Source organism: Ovis aries, chromosome Y, assembly GCF_016772045.2.
Source record: "Ovis aries strain OAR_USU_Benz2616 breed Rambouillet chromosome Y, ARS-UI_Ramb_v3.0, whole genome shotgun sequence".
NCBI lineage: Eukaryota > Metazoa > Chordata > Mammalia > Artiodactyla > Bovidae > Ovis > Ovis aries.
In genome coordinates this window covers 6823354-6840085 of record NC_082741.1, presented here as the reverse complement: position 1 = coordinate 6840085, position 16732 = coordinate 6823354, and the positions used below count along the sequence as shown (strand labels likewise).

Here is a 16732-nt window from a genome sequence, read left to right as displayed (position 1 = left end):
AACTGGAAACACCCCCCACCCCCAGCACATGACTGAGCAACTGAACAGTGAGGGTGAAAGGCGCTCAGTTGTCTCCTACTTTTTGCGACCCCATGGACTGTACGGTCCATGGAAATCTCCAGGTCAGAATACTGGAGTGGGTAGCCTTTTTCTCTTCTCCAGGGGGCACCTTCCCAACCCAGGGATCGAACCCAGGTCACCGGCACTGCAGGTGAATTCTTTAGCAGCTGAGCCACCCGGGAAGCGACAAAAGAGGAACAAAAAGGAACTTAAATCAGCTGGGACATGGGAGAGCAGTGAGCTGGGACATGAAACACGGCATCTGAGAGAAGACAGACCAACAGGAGGCTGGGCAACCCCGGCATCTCTTCTGCTGCAAAATGATGAGGATACGTGACATCTCAGTGGCCGAATGGCTGCTGAAGGGCCCGACACTGTGCCGAGTGCTTTCCGTGAACACCAGCGTTTAATGTGCACACGAAGGCAAAGATATCATTCTTCCGCAGGGCACCGTAAGTGAGGCTTAAACCTCAGAGATTTTGCTGAAGGGCACATGGAGCGAACAGGAGCCCTCGCTAGCTGGGATGGCAGAGCCCAAGAAATGGTGGCTCCATCTCCGGGATCCGTACTGGGTCTTCCCTGCCAGGTGGTTCCTGCCCTCAACCACCCTTTTCCATGACTATTTTCCCCCATAAGGCCCCAAACCTCATCATGACTTGGGTTGGGGGATTCACCCTCCCCCCGCAACTCTCCAAGCTTATGTTAACAAGCTAAGAGTATACGTGTCAGATGTCAGCAGACATACAGCGCCTAAACTATAGTCGCAACGTTCTGTCCCACCCTCCACGACTGATGCTGCGCTGCGTGATCAGTTGCTCATTCGTGTCTGACTCTTTGCCACCTGCCATGGACCGTATCCTGCCAGGCTCCTCTGTCCATGGGGATTCTCCAGGCAAGAATACTGCAGTGGGTTGCCATGCCCTCCTCCTAACCGATGCTATCCACTTCAATATCCGATCTTACTCACTACCTTCTTTCACACAGAAACAGCAGCAAAGCCATGGGAATCCCAGTCATTAGAACGGCCATCACACAGGGGCAGCCGTCATCCACTTGACTTTTTTGCAAATACCTTCGATTTATAAACCTCATCTCCCTGTAATGCTTGATTCACATATTTAGCATCACAAGAACAAAGGACCTAGGTGCACTGGATAAAAATTAAGAATTCTCGGGACTTCCTAGGTGGGGCGGGGTCCTGTGGCTGGGGCTCTGTGGCCCCAGTGGACAGGCAAGGAGGCAGGTGCGTTTGATTCTGGGTTGGGGAGATGGATCCTACATGCTACAGCTAAGAGGTCCCGCGTGCCATAACTAAAGATCCTGGGTGTTGCAGCTGAGATGCGGTGCAGCCAAATAAAGAAACATTTACACTGTATTTATATTGTTAATATATCAATTATATTATGTATTATTAATATATTAATATATTATTAGTATATATTATAATACATGTTAACATATAATACACAATTAATATAGTATTAAGTTGTACATATATATTAATATATGTTCTATACTTACATAATATAAATGTATTAATTATATTTCTATTATATTAATTAAATTATATAGTATAGATTATATTATTGTACGTATTGATATTAATAGTGTATATTATAAAAATAGTAACATATAACATAAATATAATATATATTTACATTGTTTATAAATAAATGCATTCATAAATATAAATATATAATGCTTGATACTAGACCAACCACTTGATAACAAGCGAACTCCTTAAGATTGTTTCCCTCCCCTTCACACCTATCCCAGATATGAGTTCAAGTCTGAGCCAACTCCAGGAAGGATATGGTGATGGACAGGGAGGGAGGCCTGGCCTGCTGTAGTCCATGGGGTCGCAAAGAGTTGGACACAACTTAGCAACTGAACAACCACATAAATACATTTAACATCTATTACATGTTTGTAAGTAAATATCCACTAGATATTTATTTATTTGGATTCTTGCCTGGAGAATCCCACGGACAGAGGAGACTGGTCAGCTACAGTCCAGGCTGTGGCAAAGAGTCAGACACGCGTGTGCGCGCGCGCACACACACACACACACACACACACACACACACACACGAATTCCTGTTCCCAGGCGCTAGGCTCATAGCACTCGAACAGAACTAAGGAAAGGAATCAACATGTCAGACACATGACCCTTGCTAAGACTACCAACTTGAGAATCAGGTTACCATGGGAACATCAGCAAAGCGCTGCTCAGCCTGCTGCGGTTCAGTCGCTCAGTTGTGTCCGACTCTCTGCGACCCCACTGACTGTGGCACGCCAGGCCTCCCTGTCCATCCAACTCTCACGGCTTGCTCAAACTGCTGTCTATCGAGTCGGTGCTGCCATCCAACCATCTCATCCTGTATCAACACCGGTACCAAGAAGTCCCTGGCGGTGCAGTCAAAAAAAGAAAAAAGAAAAAAAAAAAAAAGCTGGTACCAGCGTGGCTCCCTTTACTTTCATGAACCCATGAAAAAGGTTCTCCTGGTCATCTCCACCTTCCCCTGTTCCCTTGCTCGACTTTTTGCCACTCCCAGTGGCTGAAGAGAGCTCACACCCAGCGTGCAGAGTGGCTATGCGCTCCATCTCTTGCTGTCTTCCAGGGAAAGAAGAATCACAGAGCTGACGTGCAGAGACGGGGCAGGGTTTAAAGCAGCTCGCAGCCCCACGATGCTTGCTTCTGGCTTCTCTTCATGTCAGTTTGTGTCTCTGTCTCCCTTGGGGCTCAGGAAAACAGAACTCCCCCCCACCCACCCCAGACGTGGCTGTATCGGGATCTGGAATCCCCAGCTGCAACTCCATGCAAATAAAGGAAGGCAACAACCAGCTGGATCATCTCCCAGTCATTTCCTCCCTCAGTCCCTGCAAGAGCAAACAGGGTGTGCGTTCGACTCCTTTCTCAGCTCACACGTGAAATGTGGCAAGTCAATCTAATTATTCTGCCTCCAATTTCCAATTCTGTCAGTAAGCACTGACACAAGACAGGTCAAGGGCATTCCCTACAAGAGGCGAAAAATAAAGTTGTGGCTTCTTCGCCACCCCAAAGGCAGGGGTCCTAAAGCCCCATGACAGCAAAAATTTCAGACGGGAGCTTGCAACGGTGCCTGGGAGGGCTTCCCAAGGCCCCGATGGTGGACACACATTTGCAAGTTTCTAATCTGTTACAGCTTTCTTCCATCACGTTGTTGTGCAGACAGATTCTGTTATAACAGTACTCTTCAATTCTCTGCTGAAGAGGCATTTATCTGACACCTCCCTCCTCCCGTCTCTCTGTGGCTTTATTTTCCACAGTTGGCACACAGAGTAATTCACACATTCACAAATATTTAAGGGAAAATTAAATTTAAAAAAACCAATAAACTACTTGGAACCACAACATAATGCCTGCCTGTCTTTGCTTCGAGGAATTTTTACATTAAATAAAGATGCAAAATCCCCCCCCCCCCCCCCCGCCGGGGTTTCCAGTTTGCCAGAGAGCTTATTTCTGTGAATGATTTCAATCTAACTCCTAGGATAACCGTCTTCGGTACACTGCTAACACAGCTGCCCCCCACCGAAATCTATGGTTTTTTTGCAAACAGGATAAAAATGACTTTCACGGAAAAGAAAGCATCGTAGTTTCTTTTCTTTTTTTCTTCTTTCTGTTATTTATTATCCCTGCTATCTGTCTGGCAAGCTGTCCCAAGCTTCCTTGGGACGCCAGAGGCTGCAACAATTTGCAGTATCCTTCAAAGAAACGGCCGATTCAGTTTCCCCCTCCTCCCCCACCAAGGCCGCCTTGCTTGCCAGGTCGGTCTCAGTGCCAAACACGCCCGCGTATCCTGCCGTGGGGGAACCACGGAGGACACAGGACATCGCTTGTTTGACACCGCCAACAGAGTCCTTTTCAGCCCAGCATTTCCAGGGCTCCCTCCTGTTCTATCCTGCAGCTGGGCGTGACATACTGCTGGGCTTCGACGCTCACAGGTGTGGGGCATTACTTGTGACACCCCATCGTTGTCAGCTCCAGACCCACCTCCCACTGAAGCATTTTCCTTTGGAGACGAGGGTGCAGGGAAGCCAGGGGGGCGGGTTACCACCTCCACTTGGGGTATGTGGGTGGCGGGCGGGTGGGGAAGGTTTACTGTACTCAGCAGAGAGTCTTAAGCATCTCATCACAGCCTTAGCAAGCGGTGACCTTCCTCGGCAGTTTTACCCGGAGGATCTGGGGCCCCGATACTGCCAATGCCCCGGGGCTTCTTCCCAGGTGGTTCAGTGGTAAAGCAGCAGCCTGCCAAGGCAGAAGATGCGGGTTCAGTCCCCGGGCCGGGAAGATTCCCCGAGGAGGAGGGCATGGCAACCCACTCCAGGATTCTTGCCTGAAGAATCCCCGCGGAAAGAGAGGAGCCTGGCGGGCTGCAGCCCACGGCGTTGCAAAAGAGCTGGACGCAACTTAGAAACTAAACAACCTTTGTCAAGGCTGGCTGGCAAAAAAGGCCCTTTCCAGAGGCTGACGATCTTGGACCGTAAGTAAACAGACAGGAAGTGAGGAGGACACAGCCAGGTCCCCTGACCATCTCCCTAAAAGCTGGTGGACGGGGTTGGGTTTCCCATAATTCAAATTGAGAGAAAGCGGTGAACAGCGTGGAGGCGTTGCTGGCTTCTCTCACTCAACCAGGAAACACTCAGAGGCTGATGCAACAAACTTCACCCTCCGAAGTCTGGCACCTTGTGGAGAAGCCACACGGAGGGTGGACGCCTGGCTTGACCCGGCAAACAAGCACCTTCTCTTCCTCTGGAAGACGGGGCTGCAGCCGTCTCTACTGTATGGAAGGACCAGGCCAGGACTGGGAACCTGGGTTTGATCCCTGGTCCAGCAAGAACCCACCCCTCATAGAGCAACTGAGCCCACGTGGCCACAACTGCTACTGAAGTGCACATGCCTGGAGCCCATCCTCCAAAACAATAGAAGCCCCCTGAAATGAGAAGCCTGAACATCAGAACTGAAGCAGCCCCTGATCTCTGCAACGATATAAACATAAACCATAACATAAACCATACGTATATAAGATTATATATATATATAATTTTTTTGAATGCACTTCCACACATTTTGTGTGTGTGTGTGTGTGTGTGTGCACATTTTAAAGACCACCCCTTTATCAATTCGGCAGCCAGCGGTTCACTGGGCCATAGCAATCTCACGCAGCACACATCCACATCACATCCAGGACTGGAACGTTCACAGCAGCGTGACTGACATCGTCAAACAGCGGAAACAACCCGTGTCCATGAGCTGATGCGTGGATGGAGAAGATACAGTCTGTCCCTACCATGTTCACTGGAAGGACTGATGCTGAAGCTGAAACTCCAATCCTTTGGTCACCTGATGCGAAGAGCTGCCTCATCGGAAAAGACCCTGATGCTGGGAAAGATTGAGGGCAGGAGGAGAAGGGGACGACAGAGGATGGGATGGTTGGATGGCATCACCGACTCAGTGGGCATGAGTTTGAGTAAGCTCTGGGAGTTGGTGATGGACAGGGAGGCGTGGCGTGCTATGGTCCATGGGGTCACAAAGAGTCAGACATGATCGAGCGACTGAACTGAACCAGGAAATAGTAGTATCTGGCTGTAAGAAGGAAGGAAGCCATGGACACAGCCTACGACATATGTGAATCTTGAAAACACTGTGAGAAGTGAGAGAAACCAAGTCACCAGAGGCCATATGACATATGATTTACAGGAAACGCCCAATACAGGCAAATCCACAGACATACACAACAGGTCTTCAGCTGCAGGGGGTGCTGAGGAGAACAAGAAAAAAAGCAGGGAGCAGCGGCTCTGGGGGATGGGGTTTCTTTGGGGGGGGGGTACTGAAAATACTCTAAAATTAAATTGTGGCAATAACTGTACAGCTATGCCAGTAACCTGTTCTTGCTGCTCATTCGTGTTCCACTCTTTTGCGATCCCCTGGACTATAGCCCCGCCAGGCTCCTCCGTCTGTGGGCCTCTCCAGGCAAGAATCCTGGAGTGGGCTGCCATTTCCTCCTCCAGGGGAATCTTCCTGACCCAGGGATCGAACCCCCGTCTCCTGTATTGGCAGGCGGGTTCTTTACCACTGACCCACCTGGGAAGTCCCTTCTGCACCCTACGTGGCTACAAAGAGCCTGGGGTGCAGACGCTGCTCAACCTCCAGTGAGTGAACACACCTGACAACTTCCTGCAGCCCCTGGGACCCGGAATGCCCCCCAGGGGTTATGGAGCAAGCCTGATCCCCACGCTGCAGCCCCTGGGACCTGGAATGCCCCCCAGGGGTTATGGAGCAAGCCTGATCCCCACGCCTGGGGCTCCTACGTGAAGGAGCTATCTCATTCTCTCAAAGGGAGTCCAGCGCAGCAGCATCAGAGAGTTGGGACCAAAGCCGAGGAAGCACATCGCAGGAAATGAATCTCCGGCAGGATGATGTATTTTGTGGCAAATCAGGTCACGCCAGCCCCAGCTAGCCACAGTCCGGAATTCCTTGATTTGTATTCAAGAACTCTCCGTCGCGGCAGAGTTCACAGGTTTCGAGAGCCACAAATCCATCTGCTCCCGGCTTATCTTGAGTTTCACATGAAATTAATATTCCACCTATATCCTAGGCTAGGCAAAGACAAACAGCTCCAGAACGCAAAGTGGCAGTATTCAATGTAAGTGAACACTGTGAAAAGACTCGGTTGAAAACATATCTGCAGCTTAACTTCTGTGTTTTAGAGGAATGTATATTTTGGCTTAAAACTCAACATTCAAAAAACGAAGATCATGGCGTCCAGTCCTACCGCCTCATGGCAAATAGATGGGGAAGCAATGGAAACAGTGGCCGACTTTATTTTCCTGGGCTCCAAAATCACTGCAGATGGTGACTGCAGCCATGAAATTGAAAAGACGCTTGCTCCTTGAAAAAAAAGCTATCGCCATCCTAGACAGCGTATTGAAAAGGAGAGATATTACCTTGCTGACAAAGGTCCATCTAGTCTAAACTATGGTTTTTCCAACAGTCATGTATGGATGTCACCGTTGGACCATAAAGCTGAGCACCAAAGAATTGATGCTCTTGAACTGTGGTGTTGGAGAAGACTCTTGAGAGTCCCGTGGACTGCAAGGAGATCCAACCAGTCAATCTTAAAGGAAATCAGTCCTGAATATTCATTGGAAAGACTGATGCTGAAGCTGAAACTCCAATTCTTTGGCCACCTGATGCAAAGAACTGACTCAATGGAAAAGACCCTGATGCTGGGAAAGACTGAAGGAGGGAGAAGGGAACAATAGAGAATGAGATGGTTGGATGGCATCACCAACTCGATGGACGCAAGTTTGAGCAAGCTCTGGGAGTTGGTGATGGACAGGGAGGCCTGGCGTGCTACAGTCCATGGGGTCACAAAGAGTCAGACATGACTGAGCGACTGAACTGAACTGATATTTTGTAAACCAGATACTATGTGGCCACACAGAAAAATGTCTTTAAAGTGGATGGAAAAAATTTTTAAGGTCAGGAAATACCCAGCCCTTTATCATTCTGAAATGCAATGCCTCCAGTTAGAAGGTCTGTAAACCAAAGAATAAAGTACCCAATAACGGAATTAATTTAACAAAGAAAGTGTAGGCCAAAATGTGAATCACAAAATTAATCAGCAGCACTAAAATAAAGACAAAATGCGAACCCAATAATGTCATTAACTTAACACAGAAACTATGCTAAACTGTGAATCATGCTTCAAATTAATCAGTCACATAAACCAGAAAATTCCACAGCACTGAGGATCTGCCTTACCGATGAAGCTTTACTTCAGGTTTACAAAAATAAAAGGTCGACCGCAGCGCCTTATTTACTTTGAAAAAAATAAAAGTGAAAGATAGCTGTGTATTTTAAAAGACCCAAAGATCCTACCAGAGCACTTCATTGAGCAAGGTAACTTGCCAGAAAGAATATAAATTGTTTAACGGATTTTCAACTATTCTAGTACACTTCTGTCAAGACTCCAAGTCTGCACTCTACAATTTCCACCCCAAACCAAAACTCAGATCAAATATCTGTGTGGCACCCCTGGCAAATCTGTATCCTGCTCCAATCCTGGCATGCAACACTCAAATGCCCTCCTTACCTGTGACAGACGAACAGACAACCTCAACATCCATTCTGGGTTCCTACTCGGCAACGAAGTGTCAAAAGAAATTCATTGCAACCACTCTGTGTGAAATTCTAACCTCATCCAAGCTGAAAGACATTGCTGTGTACCCCGTCAGCAAACAGCAACTGCTTGAGGATTTTAGTATTGCAATAACCGTGTCAGGACAAAATCAGATCCCAATATAGAGCACTGTTTTTTTTTTTTTTGGGTAGATGATGCTTGAGTTATAGACCCGTTTAGCAATCGTCAAGAACCCTTTCACATAAACACTTCATCACATTGATTGCAAAGTGTCTCAAAAGTGTATACACACAGCGCCGGAGTTGACGGTTTCGCAGAGAAGGCAAAGGAGGTGGTAACAGGAAGGCAGAGTCAGGGGGCAGGCAGATGGGGGACATTCACCCAGCCCTCTTTGGGGCTGTGGTCAACTGCTAAGGAGGTGGTTTCCCCAGTGGCTCAATGGTGAAGAATCCACCTGCCAATGCCGGAGACATGGGTTTGACCCCTGGCCCTGGGAAGATCCCACACGCCGTGGACCATCTAAGACTGTGCGCCCCAACTTCTGAAGCCCGTGCCGCTGAGAGCCAGTGCTCCAAAACTACTGAAGCCCCAACATTCTAGGGACGGAGCTCGCACCAACGGAAGCCACCGCAGTGACAGGCCCATGCACTGCAGCTTTACAGAGAGGAGGCCCCGACCTCTGCAGCTAGAAAGCACGCCCAGACAGCAGCGGCGCTGGAGTGAGCCGCCCTGCCCCCACGAGGCCCTTCCCAACCCGGGGATCGAACCCAGGGCCCCCACACTGCAGGCGGATTCCTTTTTTGTTTGTTTTTTGGTATTATCACCTTTTTGTATTTCTTTTTTCTTTGTTTTAATTGGAGACTACTTACTTTACAATACTGTGGTGGCTTTTGCCATACTTTGACATGAGTCTGCCACGGGTGTACATGTGTCCCCCATCCTGACCCTCCCTGCATCCCCTTCCCCATCCCATCCCTCAGGGTCATCCCAGTGCACCAGCCCTGAGCACCCCGTCTCATGCAACGAACCTGGACTGGCGATCTGTTTCACATATGATAATTAATATACATGTTTCCATGCTATTCTCTCAGATCATCCCACCCTCGCCTTCTCCCACAGACTCCAACAGTCTGTTCTTTACATCTCGGTCTCTCCTGCTGTCTCACGTACAGGGTCATCGTTACTGTCTTTCTAATTTCCATATATAAGTGTTAGTATACTGTATTGGTGTTTTTCTTTCTGACTTACTTTGCTCTGTATAATAGGCTCCAGTTTCATCCACCTCCTTAGAACTATTCTTTTTAATGGCTAACGTTCCCTCGTGTGTATGTACCACGGCTTTCTTATCCATTCGTCCGCCGCTGGACATCTAGGTTGCTTCCATGTCCTGGTGATTGCAAACAGTGTGCAGGAGGATTCCTTACCAGCTGAGCCACCCGGGAAGCCCAATGGAAGACCCAGCAGAGGTAAACAATAAATAATAAGTACAACTATGCATATTTTTAAAGACAGCTCAGGAGGAAGCCATCTCACTGGAAAACAGCACAGGAGGCGTCAGCCGGCAGGGGAGACGTCGGCCGGCACAGGGCCCGGTTCTGAACACGCCTGCTACGCATGCAGACACTTCTTCTATGGCTCTCTCCCGTGGAGGCCAACTGGAACGAGGCAGGTGGGATGAACGAACAGAAGCTCGTCTCAGAAGACAGTTCCTAAATCAGCAGAAGACTGCGTTAAGGCACTTGAGGAAGAGTATAAAAGAAGATTCTGGAGTTTTTCCGTGTGAGTACCATACCATGGAGTCCACACGCCTCCTGGAATCGCTTTCTAGGTCTAAAGAGTGGCTGCAGGCCAGATATGAAGGGACCCCCCCCACACACACACACTTAATTTCTTTTGTCAAAACTGATGTATTATTTCGTGACCTGTGTTGGGCCTTCCTTGCAGCTATCCATCCCTGGGGTAAACAAACCATCACACGCACACACACGCACGCACACACACGATGGAACATTGTTTAGCCAAAAGAAGGAAAACACAAGCTACCCCATCATTAAACTGCAAAGACATTTCACTGGATCAACTAAAACAGGCTCAAAAGGATGAATCTCAACAGTCAATATATGCCAAGTTTCGGGGCAAATCCTAAACCAGCCAAGCTCACACTACCGACATTTGAAAGCGGAAGTGAAAGCCGCTCAGTCATGTCTGACTCTTTGCGACCCCGTGGACTGTACAGTCCGTGGGATTCTCCAGGCCAGAATCCTGGAGTGGGTAGCCTTTCCCTTCTCCAGGGGATCTTCCCAACCCAGAGACCAAACGCAGGTCTCCAGCATTGCAGGCAGATTCTTAGCAGCTGAGCCACCAGAGAAGCCCAAGAATACTGGAGTGGGTAGCCTCTCCCTTCTCCAGGGGAACTTCCTGATCCAGGAATCGAACCGGGGTCTCCTGCATTGCAGGCGGATTCTTTACCAACTGAGCTATCAGGGAAGCCCATTTGGGGTCAGATAATTCTTTGGTGTGTGAGAAGGTGGGAGAGGCTGTCCTGTCCATGGTGAGGTGTTTGGCAGCATCCTCAGATGCCAGGATCACTCCTTCCCATCAAATCAAGCATATGTGACAACCAAACATGTCTCTAGACTTTGCCAAGTGTCCCGGCGGGGTTGCGGGGGCCGGTTTAAAAGACTGCTCCCAGTGGAGAACCCCTGTCCTCAAGAAAGAGATCTTCAGGAACTGCCCATGTTACCAAAAGGTAACACTAAGAAAAATAACACTCTCTGATCCTGTGATCAAGTATGGTTGTGGGAGTTGGACTGTGAAGAAGGCTGAGTGCCAAAGAATTGATGCTTTCAAACTGTGGTGTGGGAGAAGACTCTTGAGAGTCCCTTGGACTGCAAGGAGATCCAACCAGTCCATTCTGAAGGAGATCAGCCCTGGGATTTCTTCGGAAGGAATGATGCTAAAGCTGAAACTCCAGTACTTTGGCCACCTCATGTGAAGAGTTGACTCATTGGAAAAGACTCTGATGCTGGGAGGGATTGGGGGCAGGAGGAGAAGGGGACGACAGAGGATGAGATGGCTGGATGGCATCACGGACTCGATGGACGTGAGTCTGAGTGAACTCCGGGAGATGGTGATGGACAGGGAGGCCTAGCGTGCTGCGATTCACGGGGTCACGAAGAGTCGGGCACGACTGAGCGACTGAACTGAACTGAACTGATTTAGTGTCAGAGTCAGAAGTAGTAACAGATGTCAGAAATAAAGAAACCTGCCATCACCTTCAGGCCATCTTACAACTGGAAGCTACAGCCAATTTCAAGAGCTTATTCTTGAATTTTAATTAATTGGAACTCAATGTCCATTTATACCTTCCCAGGTGGTGCTAAGCAGTGAAGAACCAGCCTGCCAATGCAGGAGACATAAGGAACATGGGTTCGATCCCTAGGTTGGGAAGATCCCCTGGAGAAGGGAATGGCAATAGACCCGCTCCAGTATGCTTGCCTGGAGAATCCCCATGGACAGAGGCGCCCATGGGCTACAGTCCACGGGGTCGCACAGAGCTGGACACGACTGAATTAGCACAGCACAATGTCCTTTTGTATCAAGTTCCATGAAGAAGAGACTCACTAGACTCCTGATCCATCAGTTGAGGGCATGCCCCTGCCAACAGCACGAGTTTTTGTGGGTTCGAGAGGAAAGAAGTGGTTTCTCAAGAGAAAGTGGGTTTTTCCCTGAAAAGCTGGAGGAAGGCATGTCTGTGCGGCCCTACCTCTGTGTTCCGGGGATTTAAGAAGGCAGAGGTTGTTTGGATGAAAAGAACACTGAATAAAGCTCAAGCGAAGATTGGAAGCAAGGGCTGAATCACGCTGTCAAACAGCACCTCATCACACATTTTTCATCAGTGGGAGACCTCAGAAAATGAAACTGCACTACACCATTATCCATGCGGAATTCACGTCTTCAAATCAACTAGTTATGGTTGCCAGGACACCTGGATGCTGTATGGCTTCTGATAAGACAAATGAGCAACAGCCTACGTCTAGCCCATGGCACCCCAAGCCTGCCGAACAACACCCATGTCCCAACCCGTGCCACTGCCTGCAATACCTTAGTACGAAAACCCCCTGTAACCGGGTTGGTCTGTGACACGGCAGACCGCCCAGCTGAGATTCACAGAACACACTGTTTTGCCCCTGCTACAGTGTCTGGCTCTGACTATCAACAATTGTACCGGGAATGTCTCCAGGCTCCAGGTGATCACCTGTCTCAGCATCACGGCTACTTCTAAATGCAGTCCTTTGAGCCCTTTTAGGACTTTATGAACAGAAAAGAGTTGGTGAGAACGGGCCACCCATCCCCTTATACTAGGCTCACCTCACCCCAACAGACCGGTTCCAAACTGGGAAAGGAGTACATCAAGGATGTTTATTGTCATCCTGCTTATTTAACTTATATGCAGAGTACAGCCGAAGTTGTGACTAACCTAGACAGCATATTAAAAAGCAGAGACATTACTTTGCCAAGAAAGGTCCGTCTAGTCAAGGCTATGGTTTTTCCAGTAGTCGTGTATGGATGTGAAAATTGAACTACAAAGAAAGTTGACCGCTGAAGAACTAATGCTTTCGAACTGCGGTGTTGGAGAAGGCTCTTGAGAGTCCCTTGGACTGCAAGGAGATACAACCAGTTCATCCTGAAGAACATCAGTCCTGAATATCCACTGGAAAGACTAATGCTGAAGATGAACCTCCAACACTTTGGCCACCTGATGGGAAGAACTGACTCCTTAGAAAAGACCCTGATGCTGGAAAGATTGAAAGCAAGAGGAGAAGGGGACGACAGAAGACGAGATGGTTGGATGGCATCACCGACTTGATGGACATGAGTTTGAGCAAGCTCTAGGAGACGGTGAAGGACAGGGAGGCCTGGAGTCCATGGGATCTCAAAGAGTTGGACATGACCGAGCCACTGAACAACATCACACGAAATGCCGCGCTGGATGAAGCACAAGCTGAAATAAAGATTGCAGGGAGAAATATCCACAAGCTGGAATCAAGACTGCAGGGAGAAATATCAACAACCTCAGACATGCAAATCATACCACCCTAATGGCAGAAAAATCATTCTTGGAAGGACAAAATTACAGACCCAGAGAAGTCAGCGGCTGCCAGGAGCCACAGAGGGTGGCCATGCAGTGGGGCATGCAGGGGTTTTCCTGTGTGCATGGAACGGTTTCTGTGTTGAATTATGGCGGGGGTTGCTTAAAGCTCCACATATGATTATAGCTCACACACTGTCCACATGCATGCACACACACACACCAAAACTGCTAAAATGCAGACCAGAGCTGCATCAGTGCAAAGCTGCAGATGTCAGGTTCCTACTTTTGATAACACAGTATCTTCTCGAAAGACCAGGGAAGGCGAGGGAGGGTACCCTAGACCTCCGTTTGCCATTGTTTTTGTTTCCCGGATGGCGCTAGTGCAGGAGATGTAAGAGACTGCGGTTTCCGTCCCTGGGTCAGGAAGGAGGAGGGTGTGGGCAATTCCCTCCAGTGAGAATCCCATGGACAGAGGAGCCTGGCGCGTTATACATTTCATGGAGTCGCAACGAGTGGGACACAACTGAAGCACCTGAGCACACACACACAAGCTATTTTTGCCACGTCTTGTGAGTCTGATGTTATTTCAAAATAGAAATCATCAAAAGTAACAGCGCCTCACTGATGAACAGACACACCAAACGTGGGCTATTCATCCAATGGAATGGGGTCTGGTCATCAAAACCAATGCAACAACACGGTTGAACCTTGAAAACGTTCCACCGAGTGAAAAACCAGCCATGCACAAAGCGCACACATGCTGGGTGATTGCATTCACTCGAAACATCCAGAATGAACAAATCCAGAGATGCTGACCGTCGACGGGTGGGGACTGGGGACTGGGGGAGGCCTGAACAAGGAGTGAGTTCTCATGGGTCCATGGGGTTCTTTGGGGAGCAAGGAAATGATTTAGAATCAGCTGTGGCGATGGCTGCGGAGCTCTGTGAATATTCTAAAAATCACCGAAGCGTACACTCTGAATGAGTGAATTGTCCACTACGTGAATAACAACACAATCAAGTCATTAACACAATACGGCCACGTCTGGCAGGCAAGTTGTTATGTACGTTATCTTGCCAGGATTTACTGTTATTTCTTCACCCCAGGGTGCCGGGGGGTGGTTGGTTGAAAAGGTCACCTATGATACTGTTTCAAATTACACACGCCCATCTGTTACTGATGGGTATGTGACCCCAGGCGTGTCTAGGTAAATGGAGATAGCCGCTCTGATGCTAAGAGAATCAGAATCAGACTCCTCTGGGCACTGTGCAGGCAGGGTTAACATCAGGGTCCTTGCCTTTTCCTTACGGAAGCCTGGCATGCTGCAGCCCACGGGACTGCAAAGGGTCAGACACAACTGAGCGACTGAACAACAAAAACCCCCACCACTCCCCTGCATTCCACCAGGCGGGCTTATCAACTTTTCCCTTATCATCTCTCTTATTGTTCGTTCCACGCCTTTGCCCATAGAGTCCGCCATCTAGAATGCATATCTTCACTATGCATTAAGATCCCAAGCGCCACCAAAGCCAGCCCAAGTCTCCCCTTCAAGACGAAGATCCAGCCTTCCTCAGCGGCTGCAAGGCAGGTTAGTAGATCCTTCCTGGGAATTCCCACAGCAGGAGACCAGCACCGTCCATGGGACACCCATCCAGGCCACGGCTTTCTAGGACCTGTAATGCCTTCCTCAAAGACACGAGACACATCTCACTTAATCTCCGCACACTCCACAACGCTCCAGAAGTTAAGAGATTGAGAGAACGGTCAACCCCAGAAACAGAAGACTTTCATAAAAGGGGGGGTCTTGAAAAGGAAGTTCTTGATCTGGGTGAGACCCGGGCCTTGCTGCAAGCTGGGTGAAATACAGCTGTCAAGATGATGGCTCCAGACCCCAGAGGTCCCTGTCCTAGGAACCCTGCCTGGGTTCTCTGTGCTCTCACAACAGTCCACGTGGGGCTCAGACGGAAGGAAAACGCCTCCCCAGGGGCCCCCAGCACAGGCCACGTGGCCTCACAATGCTGTCCAACAAGGTGTTTATGCTACTTTCTGTCTGGACCACAAACTAGGCTGTGGAGGTCTGTCGTTTCCAAACACATACAAGACAAGCATCAAAAATAAAAAATTACTTTCTGGGTCATCCCCATGCACCAGCCCCAAGCATGCTGCATCCTGTGTCAGACATAGACTGGCGATTCAATTCACATGATAGTATACATGTTAGAATGTCATTCTCCCAAACACCCAGAAAGTTGTTATGGGGAGGGAGGTGGGAGGGGGGTTCATGTTTGGGAATGCATGTAAGAATTAAAGATTTTAAAATTAAAAAAAAAAAAAAAAAAATTAAAAAAATACAACCACCTCTGTTTCTCATAAATCAGCCATCCGAGGGAAAATAAGTGCCTGAAACGTTCACGGAATGTGAGACCATGAAAGAAATAACCATCTCTATCTCTCTTTCCTAAAATTTCTGACTTTCCAAACGCGCTGTGAAACAGGAGTTTATTACGAAGGGCCAACACAGACGGATACACAGCGTGTTTTGGTTACCAAATCAACTATTACAAGACATCTTGAGAAATCACTGTTTCTGGTACCTACGGCCAATAAGTAATAGTAAATTTTTTTAAAAAACATGGACCAGTTGACAGGATACTTCATTACAGAATAAGAAACAAATGCATCTTACAATTTTACTTACTCAGAGACAAATGTAGGCAAATCTCGTCTTCCTTCTGGGGTTTATTTTTAGGCCTGTTTTCTGTCTTCAGTTACCTGTCAACAAAAATACATCCAAAATCAGGCCAAAAAAGAAGTCAACGAAACCCACTCTGGTACTCTTGCTTGGGAAACCCCACGGACAGAAGAGCCTGGTGGGTTACAGCCCCTGGGGTCTCAAAAGCGTTGGACACGAGTTAGTAACTGAGCAACAACAAACTGCATTTTATCACACCAAGTATTTTTTTAACGTATTTTTTTTTTAATGCAGTAAATATTACAATAGAATCTGGAAAATAGATCCTGGTGAACTCAATAAAAATTGCCAGATCTCCCTTGCAGCCATTCAAAAACAAAAAAAGTCAACAAAAACATCTCAACTACATTCTCGACCGTGCACAGATTTCTGAAGCACGGGGTTCTTAGGAAGCGGAACACTGACAGTGTCAGATGGTGGACAACCACCGTCGGTGAAATTCAGTCTTTTATCTCTGTGCATACAGTGAGCCTGTTCACACGAAATCTGTTCAAAACTCTCAATCTCAAACTAGTTATGATCACCTCACTAGACATTCCAATCACCCCAAAACACGAGACACATCTCACTCATCTCTGCACATTCCACAATGCTCCAGAAGTAAGAGATTCAAAGAGCGGTCATCTAAGCCAGCTAGAG

The 16732-nt window shown here is 48.2% G+C and overlaps 1 protein-coding gene across 22 annotated transcripts in view; it reads right to left on the bottom strand.

Annotated features, from left to right (window-relative positions):
- The window catches only part of LOC101119116 (transducin beta like 1 X-linked), a 247841-nt gene that overhangs the window by 139375 nt on the left and 91734 nt on the right, over positions 1–16732 (bottom strand). For all 22 annotated transcript variants that reach the window (XM_060408649.1, XM_060408658.1, XM_060408662.1 and 19 more), the window contains one exon: positions 16040–16113. The gene's annotated coding sequence lies outside the window, so the exon portion shown is untranslated. The remainder of the gene's footprint in view (positions 1–16039; positions 16114–16732) is intronic.